The 21,653-nt window shown below is 40.2% G+C and overlaps 1 long non-coding RNA gene across 5 annotated transcripts in view; it reads left to right on the plus strand.

Annotated features, from left to right (window-relative positions):
• LOC111933666 (uncharacterized) overlaps positions 1-21,653 on the plus strand; it is a 102,603-nt gene that overhangs the window by 36,761 nt on the left and 44,189 nt on the right. Inside the window, exon 6 of one of the 5 annotated variants that reach the window (XR_015286474.1) lies at positions 20,197-20,505. The exons of 3 other annotated variants lie outside the window; for them this stretch is intronic. This is a non-coding gene — a long non-coding RNA (uncharacterized LOC111933666). Of the gene's footprint in view, positions 1-20,196; positions 20,506-21,653 lie in introns of those variants that run through there. One more of the 5 variants, XR_015286473.1, reaches the window with a different exon arrangement.

A 21,653-nucleotide genomic window follows, 5' to 3' on the forward strand; every position in this document is an offset into this window, starting at 1 on the left:
ACAGGCCAGAGTTGTAGTGATTGAGTTCTGTTCTGTTCAGGCTTTGATTTGAGAAGAATCTAGGAAATTATACACTAAGACTGTGGAATCAAATGCCTCAAAGTTACTTAGACAAAAGTGTGCTCTGAAATCAGAATGATTTCCTAATGCACTTTATTTTCTTGTGCCTCTGTACTGAATTTATTCCATAATACTCCCATGACACAATGGGGCTTTTTGTAGCCTGTCTTTGTTATCTGCACTAATTTATGACTGATGTTCCCAGGAGCTGATATTTCAGAGTACTCAGTGTTTAGTAGTGCTGACACTCAAAGTAAAGCATCCACATAAATCAACTACAAGCTGACTCTTTAGCTCTGCTTCAAATTACAACTTACAATCTCAAACCACATATGGGAAGACGAGGAACATGCAGTTGCTAAAAAACAGTCAAAAGTGTGATTTAAATGGCCTGGCTGGCACTGCAGAACCCCATGGCAAAAAGCCATCTTCATTTACTTTCATTGTGACACCTTCTGTTTTCTTCAAGTTTGCCTTTTATCGCTTGCCAGTTTTTGCAACAAATGATATAATGGGAAAAAGGAGTGTCCAGAAAGCATAGCCTTCATCACTACATTGTCTGGATTTTGTCCCAGAGGAAAGTCATGTAGTAAACTGAGTAAGGCAAGGGGCCCAAGAAACTATTATGTAATAATGTATTTTAAGAACTTAACTCAGTGTACAGATAATCCTAAACTCAACATCATGTCATAAACTCAGGTGCTTTTGGAGGTTGACAGATACTTAGAAAAACAGGCTTAAAGTTTTGGCTTCAGAACTCTGTGAACACCAGGCCATGCCCTATAACCTGTCCTTTGCTACTACTGCTGCAGGAGGATTGGAATAAAAGGTAATTACATAAGTTTCTGATTCTATTTTGCAAGTGCATTTTTAAATGCAAATATACTCAGAGAAATGTCTTTACCTGAGACCAGAGTTTTCTATATTTCTAATCGTTATTCTTATGTTAAATGTGTTCAATTTACCTAGCCTAATGACTACTGCCGGTCTTTCCTATCCAACAAATTCAACCTGCACCACACAAAATGAAACAATAATATTATAGGACCATTCCAAGCTGGGTTTTATAAGAGTGGATGAGTGCTGGTGCAATAGACATGTTTATATATTTGCTCCCACATTCCTCTGGGAATCTGGATTGTCCACATGCTCTTGTTATCTGTGACTCTTTTGACCTGATGTGGCTCATGTGGCTGGGTTGGTGCATAGATGGGGATGGCAGTTCTGCTCAGCACCTGAAGAAAGCCTTCTTTTCCTTAACACATTCCCAAGTCTTACTCAGTGGGCAACATATTCCTGCCTGTGACAAGACAACTGTTGTTGGCTTTGTAACTTGATGGAGTGGGAGGATTTTCCATCTCTCCTAGCCTGTTCCTGTGGAGGTTGGGTACAGCCTGGCCACTGTCAGGAACTGGGACTCCTGTGGTCAGAGTTGTGGCAGTTGGCATGTTAGTGTAGACAGAGACTAGAAATAAACTTTCTCCCCTCCAGCTGATTCATCCCTGCCATTCCACTGACTGCTACATTTTATGAATGTCAATCAAGCTATGAAATAACCCCTGAACACTCTGGAAGCAGACAAGTAATCAGGTATGCATGCCTGAGTCACTGCATGCATAGAGTCACTTCAGTACCTATAATTGTACTTCAGGAGGGAAACACCTGAGGGAAAGTCATTAAGAAATTACAGTTATGTAGATGAATGTCAGGCTTTGTTTTTAAATGTGCAGCACATTTAAAGCAAAGAAGTGCTGAATTGCTATATTAGAACAATCAACAATATCTGCTCAGGGTAGAAGGGTACAGAATTTTTTTTTCAATAGTTAATTGGTAAAAGTTTTGTATTTTTAAAGGAGGGGGAAGGATTCAGATGTAAAAGGGAAATATTGTAAAGAGACAGATCAGAAATGGGGAGCTGAACCACAGGACCGTGAGGTCTCAGGAGAGGAGTAGGAGTGAGTGTGATGTACAGAAAGCTCAACAGGGAGAGCAAGAGGAGAATCGATTTATGGACACTCTGTCTTTTCTTCTGGAGTGGTTCTTCTGGTTGGTGTTTCTGAGCTACTTTCCTCAGACTCTCCAGCAATAGTTGATAAACCTCTTGGCATTTGTAACCCTCATGTTGAAAATTACTGGTTCACATAAAGAGGATAAATTTATTTAATCCTTAAATAAGGATTGTTTAACACTAACAACAGCACATTACTTTTGTGTGGAGAAACCTAACCCAGGTATCAAAACAACAATTGATCCTAAAGAAAACACACTAGCCTTCACTTTTACCTCACCTGCTTTCAGGTAGTGCATTTCAGAACTGTGTCTGGATACAGCATATATGAAGCATATAGATTAAAGCTTATTCCCAAGGCGTAATTTTTCATCATAGCAATGTGAAAATTTATAGCCAGAAGTGCTTCAATAAATCAATACCAAATGTAGAATTACCTCTGTTGTCTTCCAGTGAAGTCTCTGCACTCGGAGAAATTTTATCTTTTGGCAAGAAGGTGTAATTGTGTAATGTCTGTAATTGTTTCCCAATCATTGAACTTTTGGGTGGGAATTCACCCTATTGATATATAGTTATGCCAGACATGACTTTACATTTGTAAAAGACAAGCACCTTTATCCTTAACAACTCTGGTTGCTGCTTTATTTCTCTTCCTGCCACTGCTGTGATCCTTCTGTTCCTGTGTCTTTCCATGGTTTAAGACCTTTCCCTTAAGAAAGATGATGAGCAATGACTACACTTCAGAAAAGCAGATAAGCAAATAAACAAGTACTCAGTGGAGGACAATGATACTTATTTCTTTAGCTATTATTTTAGTATTTTCTTCTTCACTGGAAATTTTATTCTATTGTAATTTTATAAGCAGCTTGTAGAAATGAACAGAGACTTAGGATGCCCCTTGAGCATTCTGCCTACATGAAGGATGTTCACTATCAGTCAAATGATTGAAAATAAGAGGAAACCTTGTACTGACCTTCATTATTATGTGATAAGATGGACTGACTTGTTATCTTGGAGTTACAGACCACCCTCCCCTGTAATAGACAATATCTGCCAAGAAGAGAAAGAAAAAATGCTGTGTTTGTAGGAGCAGCAGTGTATTTGCCATAACCAGGATTGGTCTGAGGCAGCTGTGCCTGTGCTTTCAGCCTGGGAAGTCACATGGCTTCTGATAACTGTGTGATAAAGAAGGGTGTGTCCCTTCCCACGATGGAAAGTGACCATGTATATATGTCACATTCTCAAAATCTGCTTGCCCTGTCAGCTAGCTGCCACATGTGCAGGTACATGTGAAATGAGACATGGCTGATGGCTGTTGTGTGGCCATGCAGGTTTGCTTTGTCCTGTGACCACTGCACAGCGTGTCTTATGGATGGAGGTTGCACAGCTGTCTTGGAGGATGTGCCTCCACAGTCCCACCATGGTATGGTTCTTTAGGCTGCAGATGAAGAAATGGCTCATTCAGACTGCCCAAGTGATCACCTGATCTGTGGTTTGCTGCCTCTCTGTGCTTCAGGGACACTGTGTGAGATGGTGTTAAGACTGAGCTGTGGCCTGGATGAACTGCTTGGCATGCTGTATTCAGCTCATGAGCTCACCACCCCTGCACTAAAATCACTCTGACTCAATAGCTAGAATTTCATCCATTAGTGTAATTAAAAAGTAAAAGAAATAAAGCAAGGCAATGAGACTTCTTTAATAATCTCTGTGGATATCTCTGAACCAGAAATATAGAAATAATTTCATTTTAGAATAAGTGGACTTTATTTAATTGAAGTTTCAAAAGTGACTATGTTTTGAAAACTTAAAAAGCTGGATTTAACTGAACTCCAAACTGCAAAGCAAAGGTCATGACTTGTTATCAAACACATAGTCTCAATATTTTTTCTCATGTTAGGAGTGCAAACAGATGTTTTGAAGGAGTAACACATTCAATTTGTTTTGTAAACAAGAAACTGGAAAGGGAATGCCTGTTTGTTTTTGCCTTGTGTCTTCTGAGGAAGGAAGGCAGGCCAGCAAAGTGTTATGTTCAGATTTTCCTGAAAGGTGGACCAACCATGAGCAGGAAAACCAAACTATATCTATTACTTCCCTAGTCCCCTTGTCTCCTTCTTTTACCCTAGGTTCTGCTTGGATACATATGAAGCCTGCTTTTTACTCATCTAAATCCCAAATGCACTTTGTTCTTATGCAAGAAGGCTACAAATGTATTGAAACCTGAAAAGCATGCAGAGTTTGTGCTGATGTGTAGGTGCTGGACTCTCCTAATTTGATCTGAATCATGTCAGAAAATAATGTATCAAAAACTGGGAAAGGCATACTTTTTTAGTACACTTCAGCACAAAACCCTATCAGCAGACAGATTCACCTGGGAAACTGAGTTACACCCGAAGTGAGGCACTGGCTAGGAGCTAGCACGGTGCCTGACTGATTGGAAGTTCTGGCAAAGCTTCAGACTGGTATCCCTTCTCCCAAACTGTGGGTCCATTCAGAGGGTGAGAATGGCTGAGCTCTGGGACTCTGTCTACTGTAACAGTAACTATAATAAGGATAAGGTGCTTGAAATCATGCTTAAACATGATTAGCCCTAGGAATGTTTGGATGGCTTTATATGAAATAAAAATATCAAGAAATTTTGTATACTAAATTCCCTTTTTTATTTGGTTGCAAAGCATACCTCTCTGGACTTCAAATTCTGCTTGGGTGGAAAGCCCAAAAAGCCAAGTGTTTTCTTAGGCTGTCCATTATTAGTTACTGGAATGGAAAGCCTTGGGGTGGGAATCTGCTGGTATGCTGATTTTCAGTCTCCTGCCCCTGGCTGCATGATTCTGCTTCTTCCCTTATGTGACTTAGCTGCCTGTATGCTGATTCAGCTCACTGAAACCCCAGAGAAAAATCTGCTTTTCTATTATATTCTTTAGATTAGTTTTCTACCTCTTCAGTAAGACAAATTAGTTCATTGAAAAGCAAAACATGGCAAGAAAAAAGACCAGATGACTAAAAATTGTGAGAAATTTTGGATGCCCCTCCTCTGGTTGCTGTAAGATGTTAGATATACTCATCTTGCTTTGTCTTGGGAATTGCCCTGTAAGTATGATCTGTATGTTGATGTGGAGAAGGTGTTTTTCATTGATTCTTCTGAAAACAGCCACATGCCTAACTGCACATGTGACTTTTCCTTTAGGCCTCTCTTTCTGTGAGGACTGTCTGGGTTAGCCCAAATCGTTAAAGTACTGGATGGATGCAAAAGGGGTTCTGAGTTAAACAGGATTCTTCTGACAAACGTGAACACTGGGCATGTACATCTATGCAGGCAGGAAGGAATGGGAATAGATTCCTCAGATAGGAAATAGAGAGTTGGTGGTAGGAACCTTTTAACAGGAACATTAACTTTGTTCAGAGCCCAAACTTTTCTAAACAGACAAAGGTGTTGTAATAGTTCCAGAAGCTGGAAATTACTTCACCTTAAACACACCTTTGAGTTTAACTCACAGAGAAAATGATTTCAGGTGAAATACATTTTGAAAACATTCATGGGAGGATTTTGATTTTTCTAATGACTTTTATTTAAAAGCCATAAATATAAAGCTTATTTCTGACATTCCAGAAAATCAGTTGGGTTCCATAATGTCGCAGAATTGATGCAGAAGATTGCTTCTGGATTTCTGTTCAGTGGAAACACTAGCATTAAGGATTAAAAGTCATGCTCTTCTTTGCTAAAACATCTGCTTGAAGGGCTTGATAGGTGTTGCTAGGTGATGGCTTCAGGAAACTGCCATTGTAAAAGGTGAGGAATCCTTGTATCAGCTGAATCTGGGGATGGAGGGCTGACCCTACAGGGTAAGTGCTCAATGCTCTTCCTTGCTCAGAAACAAGTGCAAGAAGTGCTGTAGAAACAGAGTCTGTTGCAGTGTGCCCTGACAGTCAGGCTGTCTTGTAAGAATGCTTCTCCCTAACTCTAGCATGATGGCTATCAGTGCTTACTGATAACTGATAATTTGTCTGAACTTTCATAGAAGATGGGATAATAAGTGATTAATTTGTATTTTTGCTCATTTAAAGTAGCATGCAAGTATGGGAAAGAGCTAGCAAGTTGAACTTTATCAATACTAACCTCTCCTCTAACACAGATAGTTGTTCAACTTTTTCTGTAGAAATGGGATACCCTACAGCCTGTGACTATAATGAGGGCTGAGGTGACAGCACTGAGCTGTGGAGTCATTTAGAGGAAAGCAGTGGAACTGGCTGTAGCACTGACAAATTAATTTCAAACCTCTGGAAAATATCACTGACTTCTCCTCTGTGAGTTTGGGCCAGGAAGAAATACCCAGAACAATGAGATTAGAAACAGATGGATCTACTGTTATGTCAGGATTCGGAGATCCTTAATTTTTTTCAGAGTTTTAGGAGGAGGAATCAAAACATTTTTCAAGTTCTTTGCATGTTCAGTGTCACACTGCTATGTACAGTTGATGCACATAAGCCTTTCCCAAATACTATAGACATTAACAACATCTCTCCAGTAACTGAAAGAGGATACAACTTTATCAAGAATGCCAAGCATTTGTAGAAGCAGATAGTTTGAAAACACACTAGCTTCACCTCGCCAGGTGGCTAAGTTTGCTTGATTGTGTTGACAGGAGAGTAAAGCAACATGATGCACTACGTAATTTGTTCCAGTTACCAGATGGGACTGGTTAGTACTGGCTGAGCAGACTAGGCTGCTCCTGTACCTTTCCTCCCACTGGCTTTTATCTTCATTCAACCTGTTTTCCCTTCTTTACAAATAGAAATGGCTCCTTTATGCATTCCTTTCCACCTCTAACTGCTCTGAAATACTATGAACTTGCAATGACTACGAAGCATTGTAGCTCAAGCATTACTGTCTGTCAATAACATCAGAAAAGTGGAGAAGCAGGAGCACAACAGCAGGATGGGACATGCAGATGAGTCTTAGAAAAGCTAAGACTCATCGTGGGGGACTAAGCTGTCCCCCACGAGGTGGAACAAGAGCTGTAACTCTGAGAGCTCAAAGGGAAAGAGGAGCACAGAAATCAGACATAAGAGGCACAACTAATTGCAGTGTTTTTGCAGACAAGGGAAACAGGCTCTGTGCTTAGGTAGTGTCAGGGCGTAAAAGGTGTCAGGGAACAGGTAAGCAGACAAGGAAGGTGTGGCCACTTTTCTGCCTGCACTTCACTTACCTATTTTGGCCTGACTGTTACATATGCAGAAATCTGCACAACTTCCTTTATTGGAATTGTCCAGGAGAGCAGTGGAGGGGCTGTGCCATTATCCACAGTGGCCCAAGCCACATTCAAAATAGGCAGTTCAGTTGCTTTTGGGGGGCCAAAACCTTTTTTTGCCATTCTGTATACCAACTGGACTCTTGTTCATCCTCTGTCTTAGCTCATGCCGTAGTTCTTGAATGCAAATAACAGTGTCGGACACTGCTGCTGAGGCTGTTGGCTCAGGGGGGAGATGAACAGAAACAGCAGTGACTACCACATCAAAATAATCTCAAGAAGAATGGAGCAGCAAGTATCAGTTAAGCTGATGGTGGAAGAATCTACTCACCATAGAGGAGAAAGAAATGAAGGACAGAAAAATTGTGACTGCTCATGCAAGGCAGTGGCTGTCAAAATGAGTCCTGATATCTGAACCTTTTTCTGGGTCATTGTCATCCTGGTTGTAAGCAGAGAATGAGGTATTAATATTGTGACTTCTTTTCAATTTCTGGTAATCTCATATCTTCTCTGTATTAATAGGGCTTGTGTATGTAATGTAGAAGAGTGCTAAACAGCCAAGATCTTCCTTCATCTACACTAGATTTTTACTGATAAAAGGTGATCTTTTTTTGTGATGTGCCAGTCTTCTTCAGCATATTGCTCACCAATGCTACTGAACTGGGTCTTCTGCAGTACTTATTGGATCTGGCTTGATTTCTGTTTCTAGCCTTTTTTATTTTATTTTTTAATTATTATTTGATTGGTTTTCAAAACAGTTTCAGAAAATTCCTGCAGGTTTGTCCTTGCTCTGTCTGGGTACTCTGAATGCAGTGAGCTAAGGCTCACTGATAGTGGTGAAAATCAAACTCATTTATTTCTCTTGGGAGAAAGACAAAGCCAAGTAATATATGTGTGAAGGCAGAGTGATAATGAGGGAGAAGGACAACAGTTTAAGTGGTGTGTGCTGACTTTGAATTGAAAGGAAACATCTTGCTTGGGTGGCACATGCTTTTGATGGAGTCTGTGCTTCCAAATACTTATGCATATCAACCCAGTGTAATCTTCTGTGGGGTTAATATCAGTAAATGTTCAACTTAGATTTTACAGATTGTCTGGAGTTTTAATTCTTTAAATCCCTTTGGGTAGAGGTGAAGCAAGTGCATAGCTTGGGATGTGTGCTGTGACCTGGAACAGGATCTTACTGGAATACACTAGCATGGGTGGCCTTCAGGAAAGAAAGCAGATGTTTGTTGATATGAGAGGAGTGCAAGGGGGAATAGAGGGAAGTTTAAAAATTAACAGAAAAACCCCTCATCTTTATCACTCCAAATAAGACCTTTCAGCTGTGACTATCAGTAAGAAAATCAAGAGCAAACCTGCTGCAAGCCATGTCAAAAACATACAAAGAGTAGCGATACTGGAGCATCTTAAAGTCTGAGCAAAACAAAGTTGCATGCCTAAAACTGCAGTACACTTGTACCACTAATATGCGTAAGGTGAATGTAGCACAGCAGTTGTGCAACCTGCCAGTGATGGTGGGTGCTTGGAGACACCTCTCAGGTGGGCATGGGGTTGGCCCTGGCAGTGCTGTGTCCCTGGCAGTGAGGTGCCAGTTGGATACAGAGCATCAGATCTTCTTTATTAAGTTCTGGCAGAAGCTGAAGGGGTGGAGAAGGAGGCTGATGAGGGCAAATCAGCATTAGGGAAATTTTTCTAAATGAAGAGTAACAAAAATGCATAAGAAACCAGAACACAGGCCCTGGACAAGCTGGGCAGCACAGGACAGGCTGTATAGAGCCCAAGAAGCTCACTTGCTGACAGGGACTCCCTCAGAACCCTCCCTCCTCATATCCCTTTGCTGTTGCATCTGGTATCATTTCACCCAGTACTGCCAGGTTTCTCCTGCTCCATGACTCAGTGCAGGTTGACAATTGGAGCATTATCTGCTTGTGGGCTGTATTTGCCATGTTGGAGTTGCAGGGGAAGTCCATGGATATGCATCTCCAAGTCAGGGTTTCTGTGTGTCTCTTATTTTCCATGTGCTCCATCCCATTTGCCAGTCTCCCATGCCACAGGCCACCTTTTCCCCCGCACTATTGTCAATGTCCTGCATTCCCTCTCCTACAGCCAGTGGCTCTGGGAGCTCCTCCAGCCCCTTTGGCTTCTCCAGCAGTGGTGCTGTGCATCTCTCCCACTGTCACCTCCTTAAGTATTGTCTCCTTTCTTTTCTCCCACCCTGCAGTGTAAGTTCTCTCTTCAAGGATGGGCAAGACTTGCAAAGCTGAGATAGCCAGACAGAGTGAGAGGGATAGTGGATATTAATGACTTCTGTGAAGAACCCTGGAAGTTCGTGGTAACATGGAAGGGATTGAAAAAAACAAACTTAAGTCAGTGGATGTAGCCTCTGTTTTCTTGTTTCCTTTTCAAGACAGTAAGAATTAAATCTTCCTCTAAAATCTGCGGATGGATCAGAAGGGATGTTGCACATATGTTCACATAAGACAGGAAGACAATTACTGTTGAGCAGAGTACTAGGTCATGCTTTCCTTGCCTAAGATGTTTAGAATTATTTTTTTTTTTTAATATAGTTGACAGATGCTCTTTACTTGCACTCAGCTCTCAAAACTGGCTACTTTCCATTTCACACAGAGCTATTATTAGCAGAAACTTGGGAGGTCAAATTTGATACACCATGAAAAATTGTGCAAATCCCTGTTTTTCTGTGTAGGAAAGCTGAGGGACAGAGAGGCTCAGTGGTAAAGGTTAAGCAGTGAATTGTGTACCAGAACTAAAATTAAACATGAATTTCTCACTTCAGGTTTCCTGCTTGCCTTTTAGCTCATACAGCTGTTTCCCAGTGCTGGTAACTCCAGTGAGGTGGTTTTGGCTGTTTAAATCTAAGGTGTATGTGTTTTCTGTCATTGCCTCAATCTGTCATATTTACCAAAACTGAGTTACGTGGACTACTCACACAATCTGCAAAGGTTGATATAAGATTGGTGTGGGTGCAAATGTTACAGGAGTCATGTCCTTGTGCACAGGATTTTACAGGATTCTTTTTAGTCATTTGCAGGCTACAGCTTTCTTTTTTTAATATATGGTAAGCCTCTCAAATAAAAGATCTTCTGCAGCTAGGAATCCATGTTCTTAGCAGAAAAGAGACACTATCCAAAACCATTATATTAGAAGCTAGGAGAAATAAGACTTAGAAAGTAACATTTAAAATAATTTATCATGTAAATCAAACCTACTGGAAATGCATGTACAGGCTGTATCCCAAGATAGAAAATGTATTTCAGTCAGGTGAAATGTGATGAAGTTTCTTGTGCGCTGTTTGTCCTTAATTTCAAATAGTTTAATCCAAATTTCCATTTCTGGGATGGAACACATATAGTGTCTGTGCTACTGTTTGCAATCAAGTCCTGCAATTGTAATGTAAATCTTGATAATATCTATCAATCTCAGATTACATTATCTGGGAGTTAGTAAATCTGTATGTAAGTGTCCTGTACTTGATTTTGCTGAAGCTTCAGGACAGTGTTTAGGCACATATTTAAACACTCTACTGGTTAGACAGAGCAGTCAATATGGTGTTATATGCAGTTTTTTGAAAAGTTTGCTGGTTTCTTTATGAGGAATTTTGTGCTATGCATACACACTGTGTGTCTAGTAAGAGACAGCATCTAAGAAGAGCTTCCTTAATGCAATGAGAATATTATCTGGTAGGTATTAAAGAAGGTCTCTTCTAGTTCACAGAAATTAAATGTAAGAAATAAGAGTTATTATTTCTCACAAAAGAGGTTTTTCCAATAAAACTTTCTAGTACATTAGGACATAATTCAAGTGGTTAGTAATATCACATATTTACCAGAAGCTTCTTTGGATTAATTTCTTCTGAAAATTCACAGTTTTCTCATTATTGTAAGTACATAACTCCCATACACAATTTTCAGTGCTGTCTCATGAGCACTTAATCTGTTTTCAGTTCTCCAGGTACACAATGGTAGTGTGATGTCTTAGCTATGAGACCACCACAGTGTCCTTCAGAAAGTCAGTCTGGGTGTCGACTCGTGTTGTAATTTAGGTTCTACAAAAGAATGATTTTTCAGAATGGAAAATTCAAATGTCGAAATCTCATTGACTTTCAGAAAAAAGTTGTGAGCAACTTCCCTTTGTGCTTTTTTGCAAACCTGGGTGTGGAATTTATGTACTTTTGCTTTCTTTCCCCCTTGCTCATATGATCTCTTTCTGGTGTTAATCAGAACAATTGTTCTTACATGGGCTGGTCCTGAAGGGTGGTGAGTTGTTAATGGAAGTGTGCATGTCATCTGCTCTAAACCATATACAGTATTCTGGGGTAACTGGGGATAAGCGCTCTGAAGTTGCTTTCCTGTTATCCTCTCTGTTTTATGAAATGGGTAGCCTCCTAAGCCTGTCCAAATAAACAGAATTGAAAAAGAAAAATACTTGTTTTGATGTCTGGGTGTTGGAGATGTATGTACTAGTCCTCGTTTTCCTTTCCCTGGCATGATGAGATGGTACATTGTAGCCGCCTTATTTTTCTTGGCTGTGCTCCTTAGTTTCTCTTACATGGATACAAAATAACAAAAAAGAACTTGAGCCATATCATATCTGGGAGGTTTCCATTTAAAATGTGTCCCAGTGCACAGATTGCACCACACAGTTGAAAAAAAACGAATTACAACTAGTTTAGTTGTTTTGATATAAGGTTTATAGGAATCAGACTGAGTTTTCCTTGAGGTCTTGCATACCTTTTTGTCTTCCTTTTCTTTCAGGCATTGTTTTCACTCCATTATTTTTACTGTTGCTTTTGTTGAACCAATATTCAGTTCAACATAGAAAGGGTTTGATCAGCACACTTGACAGGCAAGAACAGGGACTTCCTGGGTTAGCTTCAGTGTTGGATCTGAGATGTATGATTTGGATCAGTGTTAGACTACCTGTACTTGTGTTGTTATGTCAGGCTTTCTTATCCCTATGGTATTTTAAGTGTCATTTTCTGCATTTCTTAAGTGTATCTGTCAACTTAATCCAGTGCTCCTGGCTTCCCATTTTTGTCCATTCAGGGCTTCTTCCATTGCGTTGTCAGATCTGTTTGGGCAGTTCCACACTTAGTAAGACTCAGAATGGATCCACCTGAAAATAACCATCTATTTTGCTGGGTTGCTTTGCAGGGAGATCAGCTCTCTGATCAAGGTCATTGCTTGGTTGCTTGAACATTCTGGCTGGCAGAACAGAGAGGGAACTAAGATAGAGAAGTTGTTCACACCATGTGAACAACACATGTGAAGTTACTACTCTGCCCTGAACTTCTTGTTTTAGGCACTCTGCATCTGATGGATCAAAGACACATCTTGCTGTCCTTTACCCAGAGCATTCAGTCTTGTTTGATGTTGACTAAAGGGAAAAGAATCCTAGTTTATGTTTTTAAGAATTACATTTCACTTGCTCCCCTGAAGAACCTTGGGGACTTTTTCCACCGTCCCCTTAAATGAAAGATTAAGTGATATCCAAGAAATTCAAGCTTCCTGCATTTGCTTTTAGCAGTGGAATTCAGCTACAGGTGATGAAGCAGCAGAGGAACTGTGGGATAATATTGGATTATATTAGTTTCTGGATTTTGTGGCAAGTGACATCATGCTAAATGGCCATATTCTCCATTATTCCTTGGTTTCTCTTGTCCTGCTATTTCTTTTTTTTTTTTTTCCCATTAGGCAGAACTGAAGGCTTAATAGCATTTTGACACTGAAGGACATTTAAGGCTTGCTTTCTCTTTGTTCCATAATCATAATTGGAACTGAAGAAGTGGGTGGATATAGGGAATCGTCCAACATCAGAATTACATTTAATCATTCTGGTCTGTGGATAAGAGTTTAAAGATGTGATTAGAGTTTGAAATTACAGAAAGGGAAAAGATAGAAGATGTATTTTAGTTGCTTACAATAAATGGAATAAGAAGATGGAAGATTGTCTCAAATTTGATTCCATTCATTGCTCATCAGATAAGGTAGGAGTATTTGAGTTGATTTAAATAACATTTTTCCTTTTTTTCTTTAAGTGAACATTTCTGAAACTAATATATCCAACTGAACAAATTTTATGTTCAAATTTCTTTTCCCGTGTCAGCCTTATCTTTGTGGAAAATGTAGACTTAAGATATCACAAGTAAAACTATCATCCTTGAAGTACAGCTTTTTCCAGGCATAAGATATGAGTCATGGTTGGACTATGTAATCTCAGACATCCTTTTCAACCTTAAGGATTATATGGTACCAGAAGAACATTATTTTTCATCTTTGTACTTGACATACAAAACCTTTTGGATTTATTTTACTTGGACATTTTTAGACACCTCTGTGTTTGACTGACTAAGAAAAAATATCTAAGCAGGTAACCCAGCTGTATTCCTATCTGTAGTGCATTAAATGAGGCATTCACATGTAATTTTTAAACAGCTGATCTTTAGCGACTTCACAAGGACATGTACTTAATGTTAAGATACCTTTGCAGTTGCATCCACTACATTTGTTCATACTGTTATTGCACAAATGTGTGTCTCATATTCTTGGAAGGGTTTGGCATTTGCACTGTGAGGATCCCATGCTCTGAATTTCTCAATATAATGCGCTGGCATCTCAGACAAACTGAAAAGGGAGAAAAATGTTTCGTGCACAAGGTGGCAGATGTAATTTTCTTGTATTAACCATGAAATGACACCCTGTGTTTGTGATTTGTATTTTTTAAGGAATAAATGGATTTCAGTTTTTTCTTCCCTTTTAAATTACCAGAACTACTATGGGTCTATCTAGAAGCCTGAGCTAACATGCAGTTTTAAGAAAAAGAGTGGCTGCCTAAGGTTATCCACACTGTTGAGTATGAATTTGAAGCAGTTCTGGCTTTCTTTATATCATGGCAATGGGTTACTTCATGTTCAATCTGTGGTTTCCTATACTCCCAGCTTTTGTTTTTTAAAATTTTCGCCCACTATATATTTGTGCAATTAGCTCTCCCTGAGTGTAGTACTTTGAACTTACTATTTCTGAATTGCATCTTGTGTTTTTTCAGGGCCTTTTTAAAGTCTGTTTACTGCCACTGTGGTGCTTGCAACACTGCTCAGCTTGTTTTCGTTTGAAAGATTTTTGCTCCATTAGCAGCCAAGAGAGTAATGGAAACAGAATAAGATCCATGCACCTGTCTAACACGAACTCTTAGTGTATGAAATTACTTAGAGAAACCTAGTGAAAATTACTCTTTGAATAGTTTTCCAACTTGTTTTGTGGTCAGCATACAATATCTGTACCTTGACCATAGTCACAATTTTGATTATGAACATGTTGTGTGAGGCAGTATCGAAAAACCTTATTAATGCAATAACTGTGTCATCCACCAAGGTATCTCCTACAGCCACAGGCAATTTTACCTTCTAACCATCTGAAGAAATATTTCCTATGTGCTTGTTTTTCAGTTCAGCAGGCTATCTATTGAAAATAGAAGTGTTGACAGAAGCAGGTTTTGCTAGAATGAACAAAATAAAAGGGTTTCTTCAAAGAAAGAGATTTTTGTGTTATAAAAACAAAAAAAAATAGGAACCATTAGGTTCCTAAAAAAATTAGGAAGCAGTCAAATAATTGGGTAAATAAAATTCTTCTGCACAACCTAGCCTGCCTTGAAGGCTGGTGGTGCTTTAAAATCCAGATCTCTCTCCTGCAGTTAGATACTTTGAACTTTGAGTTTTCTAAGAAGAGAATACTGGTTGTTTCCTAAGAAACTGAAAGGAAGTTAGAGCTTTACTGAGTGTCTCTGGATTACAGGATGTAACAAGAAAAGACTAAGTAACCATAAATTCCATGCTTCAGAGGCATCTTGGAAGACCTTTGAATAAAGATGTAGTTCATAACAGCTGCCAGAATTTTATTTTTCCTGCTTTGTGGTTGTTTTTTCAAAATTTCAGTTTAGAGGAGTAGTAGATAGTCAGTATGTCTGATGTCATGTAGCTATGTGAGGAATAACTAACTTCAATACAAAACCTGTTAATTGAACTCAATATAACCTGCAATATAGATTGACCCGTGAAATGTCAGTGTCGACACATTTTCCTCAGTAATAGGAGATATATCTACTATTTCTCTCCTTGAGTGAGTATGTTGATCTCTCTTTTAGCTTAGGGGCAGCAGTAAATGTCATTGTGAAAAACTGCCCATTGTAAACAAAGTCTCTTCATGATGACAAGCTGTTTCAGTTCCTACCTCAGCACAAATACTCTGACTTTTCCTCCTTATTCCCTTTTATTTATTTTCTTTTTAAACATCTCTATGATGTCATGCTGATAAATTCACAGTTAGCTCTTCGTGACTTTTCATGAGTTAAAAGACATTTTGAACATCTTCATTTACTGAACATTTAGAGCATAAGATCCTTGTGTCTCTTTCTCTTCCACTGAAAATCCTTTGCCAGAAGACCTTGATTTGATACCACAGCAGTGCAGGATCATGGATTTACTCTTGCAAAACCCAGCAAGATCTGTTTTGATTTCTGCAAAGCTTGTTTGACAGTAAAATTAGAGGTTGTTTAAGGCTGTTGCTGTATTGGTGCAGCACAGTGATAGATCAGTTGCAACATTTCTTTGGAGTAAGACTAATTTTTAGAACTACAGTTAACCTGAATACAATAAAAAGTATCAAAAGTCTTAAAAGCACAACCTGTGAAGAGAGATGATGAAAGAAAGTTTATTTAGCTTGGAGAAGAAAAGACTGGGGAAATGTGACAGTCTTCAAATATGGGGAAAGTCACTTCAAAGAGGGAGAGGGATGAGCCTTTGCTTGTACCATTCTTCCTGGCTTTTGAATGCAGTCTAGCTAGGTCATCATATATATATTATTTCTAGTGGTGCTATGAAGTTTTTTGTAGTGTGTGGGTCCCTGAGCTAGTATCTTGATGAGTTTTCATGTGGGTCATCCAGTTGTTCTGAGTTAGCCCCTGGCTGGGTGAGTGCTACAGGTGACAAGAAGGCATGAGTAGGCATGAAGGAGGGAGCCGATGCCACCTTTGGAGGACACAATGCACGGCTTGTCATGGTGGCTGAATGTGAAATTTCATGTTCAGGACCATGCTTAGGTCACACAGCAGGATCTTTGCCAGTACTATGTGTTTTGACCACTTTCTGCCTTGCACTGGCTGTGCTGTTTGTCCCATTTACCCACCATGTTGTGAATCGTTTCTTTCATAAGATCATGGGAACTTAGGTCCTTCATACTTTTCAAATTCCCATTACCTAGGCTAGATGAGTGAATGCCTTTACTGTCTTTCTTCTCTTTGCTTTTGCATTGACTTCTCTGTCAGCCTTGAAGAGTTATGCTGTTTTCCAGCAATGCATTCTCTTTGACCTTTCTAGTTCTCATATAATGCGACATGCCACATTGATTGAAGAGGTCTCAAACTGTCTTCTCTTTCAGCATATTAGGAAGCTTTCCTTTCTTTTACATTTAGCAGTTCTTAAAGAGAAATATTGGAGCATTAAATAAAAGGCAAGAGTAGTGGATCATCTTCTCTAGATTCATGCACACCGTGTCCACTCATGGATGTTTTAAAAACTGTCTTGAGCTGGATTTTCTGATTGTCTCTGCTGACAAGAATCATGTTAACTACAAGTGGATGAGCAAGAAGGTTCTAGAGGTATCTGTTTTCAGATTGGGCAATTGCATTAAGAAATCACCCAAAGTGGAAGCAACTGGAGGGAACATGAGAGACGGTTTATTTATTTGTGAGTTGCTACTTCAATCATTTTCTTATTGTGTATACAGGTACAACAAACAAGTGACTGCCTGTGCACAGCTAAAGAGGACAGCTTTGGGGCCCGCTGCACTGTAACTCCATGAACACATACATGAGCTAAGTCAGTCTTGGACAGAGTGAGTCCTGTGTCCCTTTCCCCAGGTACTGGCTCATGCTCTCAAGTGTGTACGCAAGGGGTGAATTAGGTGGAAGATGTATCCCTTGAGAACTAAATGGAACAAAACAAAGGCAAAATCTATTTTTCATCTGCATAAGTTCATCAGTCCTGCTTATTGTAAATCTGCAAAAACACCTGTGTTTGCCAAACGGAAATTGAGACATGGGGTGGAAGAGAGAGTGGACTCATGAGATGAGGGACTACCTCTCTCAGAGGCTGAGCCAGCTGATCCTAAAACAAACATTTGTTGAATGATGAATTAAGGCAAGTGATGGCAAGTCTGCTTAAGATGTCCTAAATAACCTCTGGCCCCATCTTTCCGGCAAGTTATTGTAATTCCTAAGTGTTTCAGCTCCTGCTTGGGCAGCTGTGCACTGACCCAGCTGAAAAAATCAGTGTTTAGATGGGGACTGGGGGTTCAGTCAGTTTGAAACCTGTTTGCCCTGGGAGTTTCTAAATGTCTGCCCTCATGAAGAAGGAAACAGGACCAGACTGCTGGTGGTGGGAAGAAGGTGGGTGCTGTTTAGGCTGGCATTGGCACTAGAGACAGGAATCAGCAAACTGAAGGGAACATACAATTGTTCATATGAGAAGAGCAGTTATTGTTGCTATAAACACTCAGTTTCTTTTTTTTTTTTTTTTTCAATTGGCTTAAAATTCTGTCTCTTGAAATGATAAGTTTCTCTTCTTCCAGTGTGAAAGCCAAGCATTCATTCGTATATTCTGAGTCTGTTTCATAACTCACATTTTCAGTCACTGGGTTTGTCTTTACTATTTTTAATTTTCTTCTGTAGCTGCTGTGTTTCTCTTGCCTCTCTACATAGTCATATATGAGTCTATTTTTTCTATTTATTCTTTTTTTTTTCTACTTTGTTGCATTCACTAGAGCATATGATCTGTTCTGTTTCATCCTTGCACTAGATTTATTGGATTCTCTTACAGGGTGAAAAAAAAACCCAGAAAAAAACAGAAAAAAAGCTATGATTTGGGAAGTGAGGTTTATGCTATAATATTTGGCTCTTTACATGTGTGAAATTCTCATTGCTAGTAATAGACATATTGTTGCATAATGGAAGGAATAGACTGGAATAAAGATCAGCTAAAAGAATAGCGCCCTAATTACTGTTCTCAGTAAGTGCTTCTCCATAGCAGATAATGCAACTGGTGGTGTTTTTTCAGGAGGATGAACCACCTTTGGTTTCCATGAGCCATGGTAATATTGATGTTGGCACTGTAATGACTTGCCATATGACCATTTGCCTTTCAGCGGTATAAGAGGAATTAGAGCTGAGACCAAGTCCCCAGACCTTGATTTAAACTTCTCCATCTTTAATCATATTTCTAGTCTCTGTCCTGGAGTTATCTTGCTTACCTGTTGAGGCAGCTGGTTAATATGACCGAATGTGAATGCTGAGAGTAATGAGGAATGTTTACTGTCCAATGGGATACAAGTTTGGGCCTTTATCAGTGTACTTACACTTGTTAACCAGAAAATGATTTTTCTTTGAACATCCTCTGTGGGGGATTGGTTTTCACATACTGCATATTTCTGGTCAGCTGAGCAGTTTCCTGTAACAGTGAAGAAGCCAAAATCAGCTTCCATTCCACTGACACCATTCAATGTGGATCCATCCTGTAACACACTCTTGCCTAGCATGAGACCTATCCATGCAAAATAGATGTCTGGTGTAACCATATACTGCTATGAGCTGCACAGAGTTGGTGTCACACTCTGAAGTCATCATTATTTTCAGAACACTTTGCCTGTTCCATCTGCCTAACTGTTCAAAAATAATCTTATATTAATAATGTTATAGTAGGCATTTTATGTTGAAATAAATTCCTACTATATTGGCATTTTTGTTCATCAAATACATGTCCACCATGATGAGCAATAGAACACAGTATGCACTAAATTTAGAGAAAAGATTCTTAGTTTTAAATTATTTACCAAAATCGTTGTTTCTGTCAGTATCAGATAGTCTTTAAGTAGTAAATGAATGCTGAATAGATCTAAAGAAAAGCCTATCAAGTGATCAGTAATTGGATTCAAAATCTTCATCAAGAGCAAGATTCCAGCAAAATTGAAGGAAGTCTTCTTTCATTTGTTAGTCTTTATAACTGAGACTGATAAGAGTTATAAATTAGATTTTTCTTCTGGTAGGAGCTATTCATGGTTTGTAATTCATGGTGGGTAATTCATGGTTTGTGACAGTACGGCATTATCCCTGCTATTGATGTTTTTTCATGCTCAGTTACTCAGACTTCCTGTGCTGCTGATTTTAATTCCACGAGGAGGTACAGTGGCATAAGAAGTTGTTGGTGGTGGCACAATGAGAAATGTCTTATGAATGGATTTATGACAAAGATGCACTTTTATAGCAGCTAGAGAGGCTATGAAATTAGCAACTGATCATCTCACTTTCCAATTATTCTGCACTGTGACAGGAATATTACTGCTCAGCTTTGCTGATGAGGGAAAATGCAGCTACTGGGAGAGATTCTACCATCAGGTCCTATCTTCATTACCTGCTAATTCTGTATTTAACCTGGGTTTTCCACTTCCACATGGGACATAGTGTTGAATCTAAAGCAGCTGTCAGAGCCATGCATGAAAGTGCTGTCATGAGCTGCTTTGGTGGCTTTGTATCAACTGTTAGTACCGGATGTCATCACTGAATGCATGTACTCATACAAAGCAATAATGAGTCTTTTAACATCTGCCCAAAAGTCTCTGGGTGCTCATTCCAATGCACTACTTAGCTGTGTCTCTTTGCATCGTTGGCCTGAAAGGAGAGACCTAAAACCTTGGCATCTAATATCCCAACCTGACTTCAGTCTCCTAATTTTAATTCATCTCTACATTTTAAGCAGCAGAGCAGTGGGCCCTCAGAAATCCAAAAATCTTCATACAAATTGCTTGATTGCAGGAGAACATTGGATGCCTGGTGTCAGTCTGAACAGAAGAGAGCAATGAAGTAATGAAGGAGGAACAACGAACATCACGCTGTTTGACCAGAGGACTGGGGATTCTGATGATCAGTGTAGAAGAGAGATAAAGAGGCTGAGCAAGGTAGTGGCTGGAAATACAACGGTAGAAATACAGTGATGAAATGGAATTCTCTGGTCTCCCCTGGCTGCACTGGGCAAAGGTCAAGATATCCATGTTGAACATGACATCTTCAAAGACCAGTCCACTCAGGCAGCCAGCAAAGGAACACAGAGAAATACAGTGGGAGGTAAGTAGCCTTCCCCTGCCTTGGAAAAAACTCAGCTTTGATATACCAGATGTATATCATACAAAGACTATAAGCAGCACAGATTAGGACTTGATCTCTCAGGGAAAAAAAAAAGATGGAGGCAGTTGTGTTTATTCCTGTTTCAAAGAACAGTTTGAAACATAAGGTGTTTGCCAGATTCTGCACCTGGGACAGGGCATCCCTGAATATATGGACAGACTGGGGAGTGAGAGGCAGGAGAGCAGCTCTGTGGAAAGGGGTCTGGGGGTCCTGGTCTATGGCAAGCTGAACATGAGCCAGCAGTGCCCTGGCAGCCAGGAGGCACCAGACAACCTGGAGTGTCCTGGGAGCATCAGACACAGCATGGCCACCCAGGCAAGGGAGGGGATTGTCCCCTCTGCTCTGCACTGGGGCAGCCTCACCTCCAGTGCTGGGGGCAGTTTTGGGTGCCACAATATGAAACAGACATTAAACTATTGGAGAGTGTTCAGAGGAGAGCTACAACGATGGTGAAGCCCTTGAGGAGAAGCTGTGTGAAGAGCAGCTGAGGTCACTTGGTCTGTTCAGCCTGGAGGAGACTGAGGGGAGACCTTGTTGCCGCCTGTTTATTTTGTTCTGATTATTAATTTAAATGGTTTGCTCCTGATGTTGTTCCCCCCATGGGTTGTAATGGTTTTACCCGCTTGTCAGTTTTGTAAACCCCTCCCCTTTTTCCTGAACCTTCCTTGTCCATCACCCTGTTCCTGCCCCTGAACCCCATCAATCTATGTAAACCCCACCTTTTGTTCTAGCTCCTTCCCTGTCATTCATCCCTCACTCGAGGCCCCATTGGCATTGTGATTGCCGCCCCTCCCACAGGTTATTCCTATTGGTCCCCAACATTGTAAACCCTCCCCCCAACTCCTCCCCTGAGATGCCTTGATTGGTTCTTGTGTTTGTACCCTCCCCACCTTAAATTGGAGCGCACGGAGGTGCTCCTCGCTCAGACCGTCCTACCCTTGACCTTTCCAGTCCTTCCCCCATCCACTGCTCCCGACCCTAGAATAAAGCCTGGTTTCTGGAGAGAACCTGGGACTCTGAGCCTCCTCCTTGCCTTCATCGGGCACCCACGACGCACCTGAGACCGCAGAGCTTGGTGGCTCGCAGGC

This window comes from Cyanistes caeruleus, chromosome 4 (assembly GCF_971803275.1).
Source record: "Cyanistes caeruleus chromosome 4, bCyaCae1.hap1.1, whole genome shotgun sequence".
NCBI lineage: Eukaryota > Metazoa > Chordata > Aves > Passeriformes > Paridae > Cyanistes > Cyanistes caeruleus.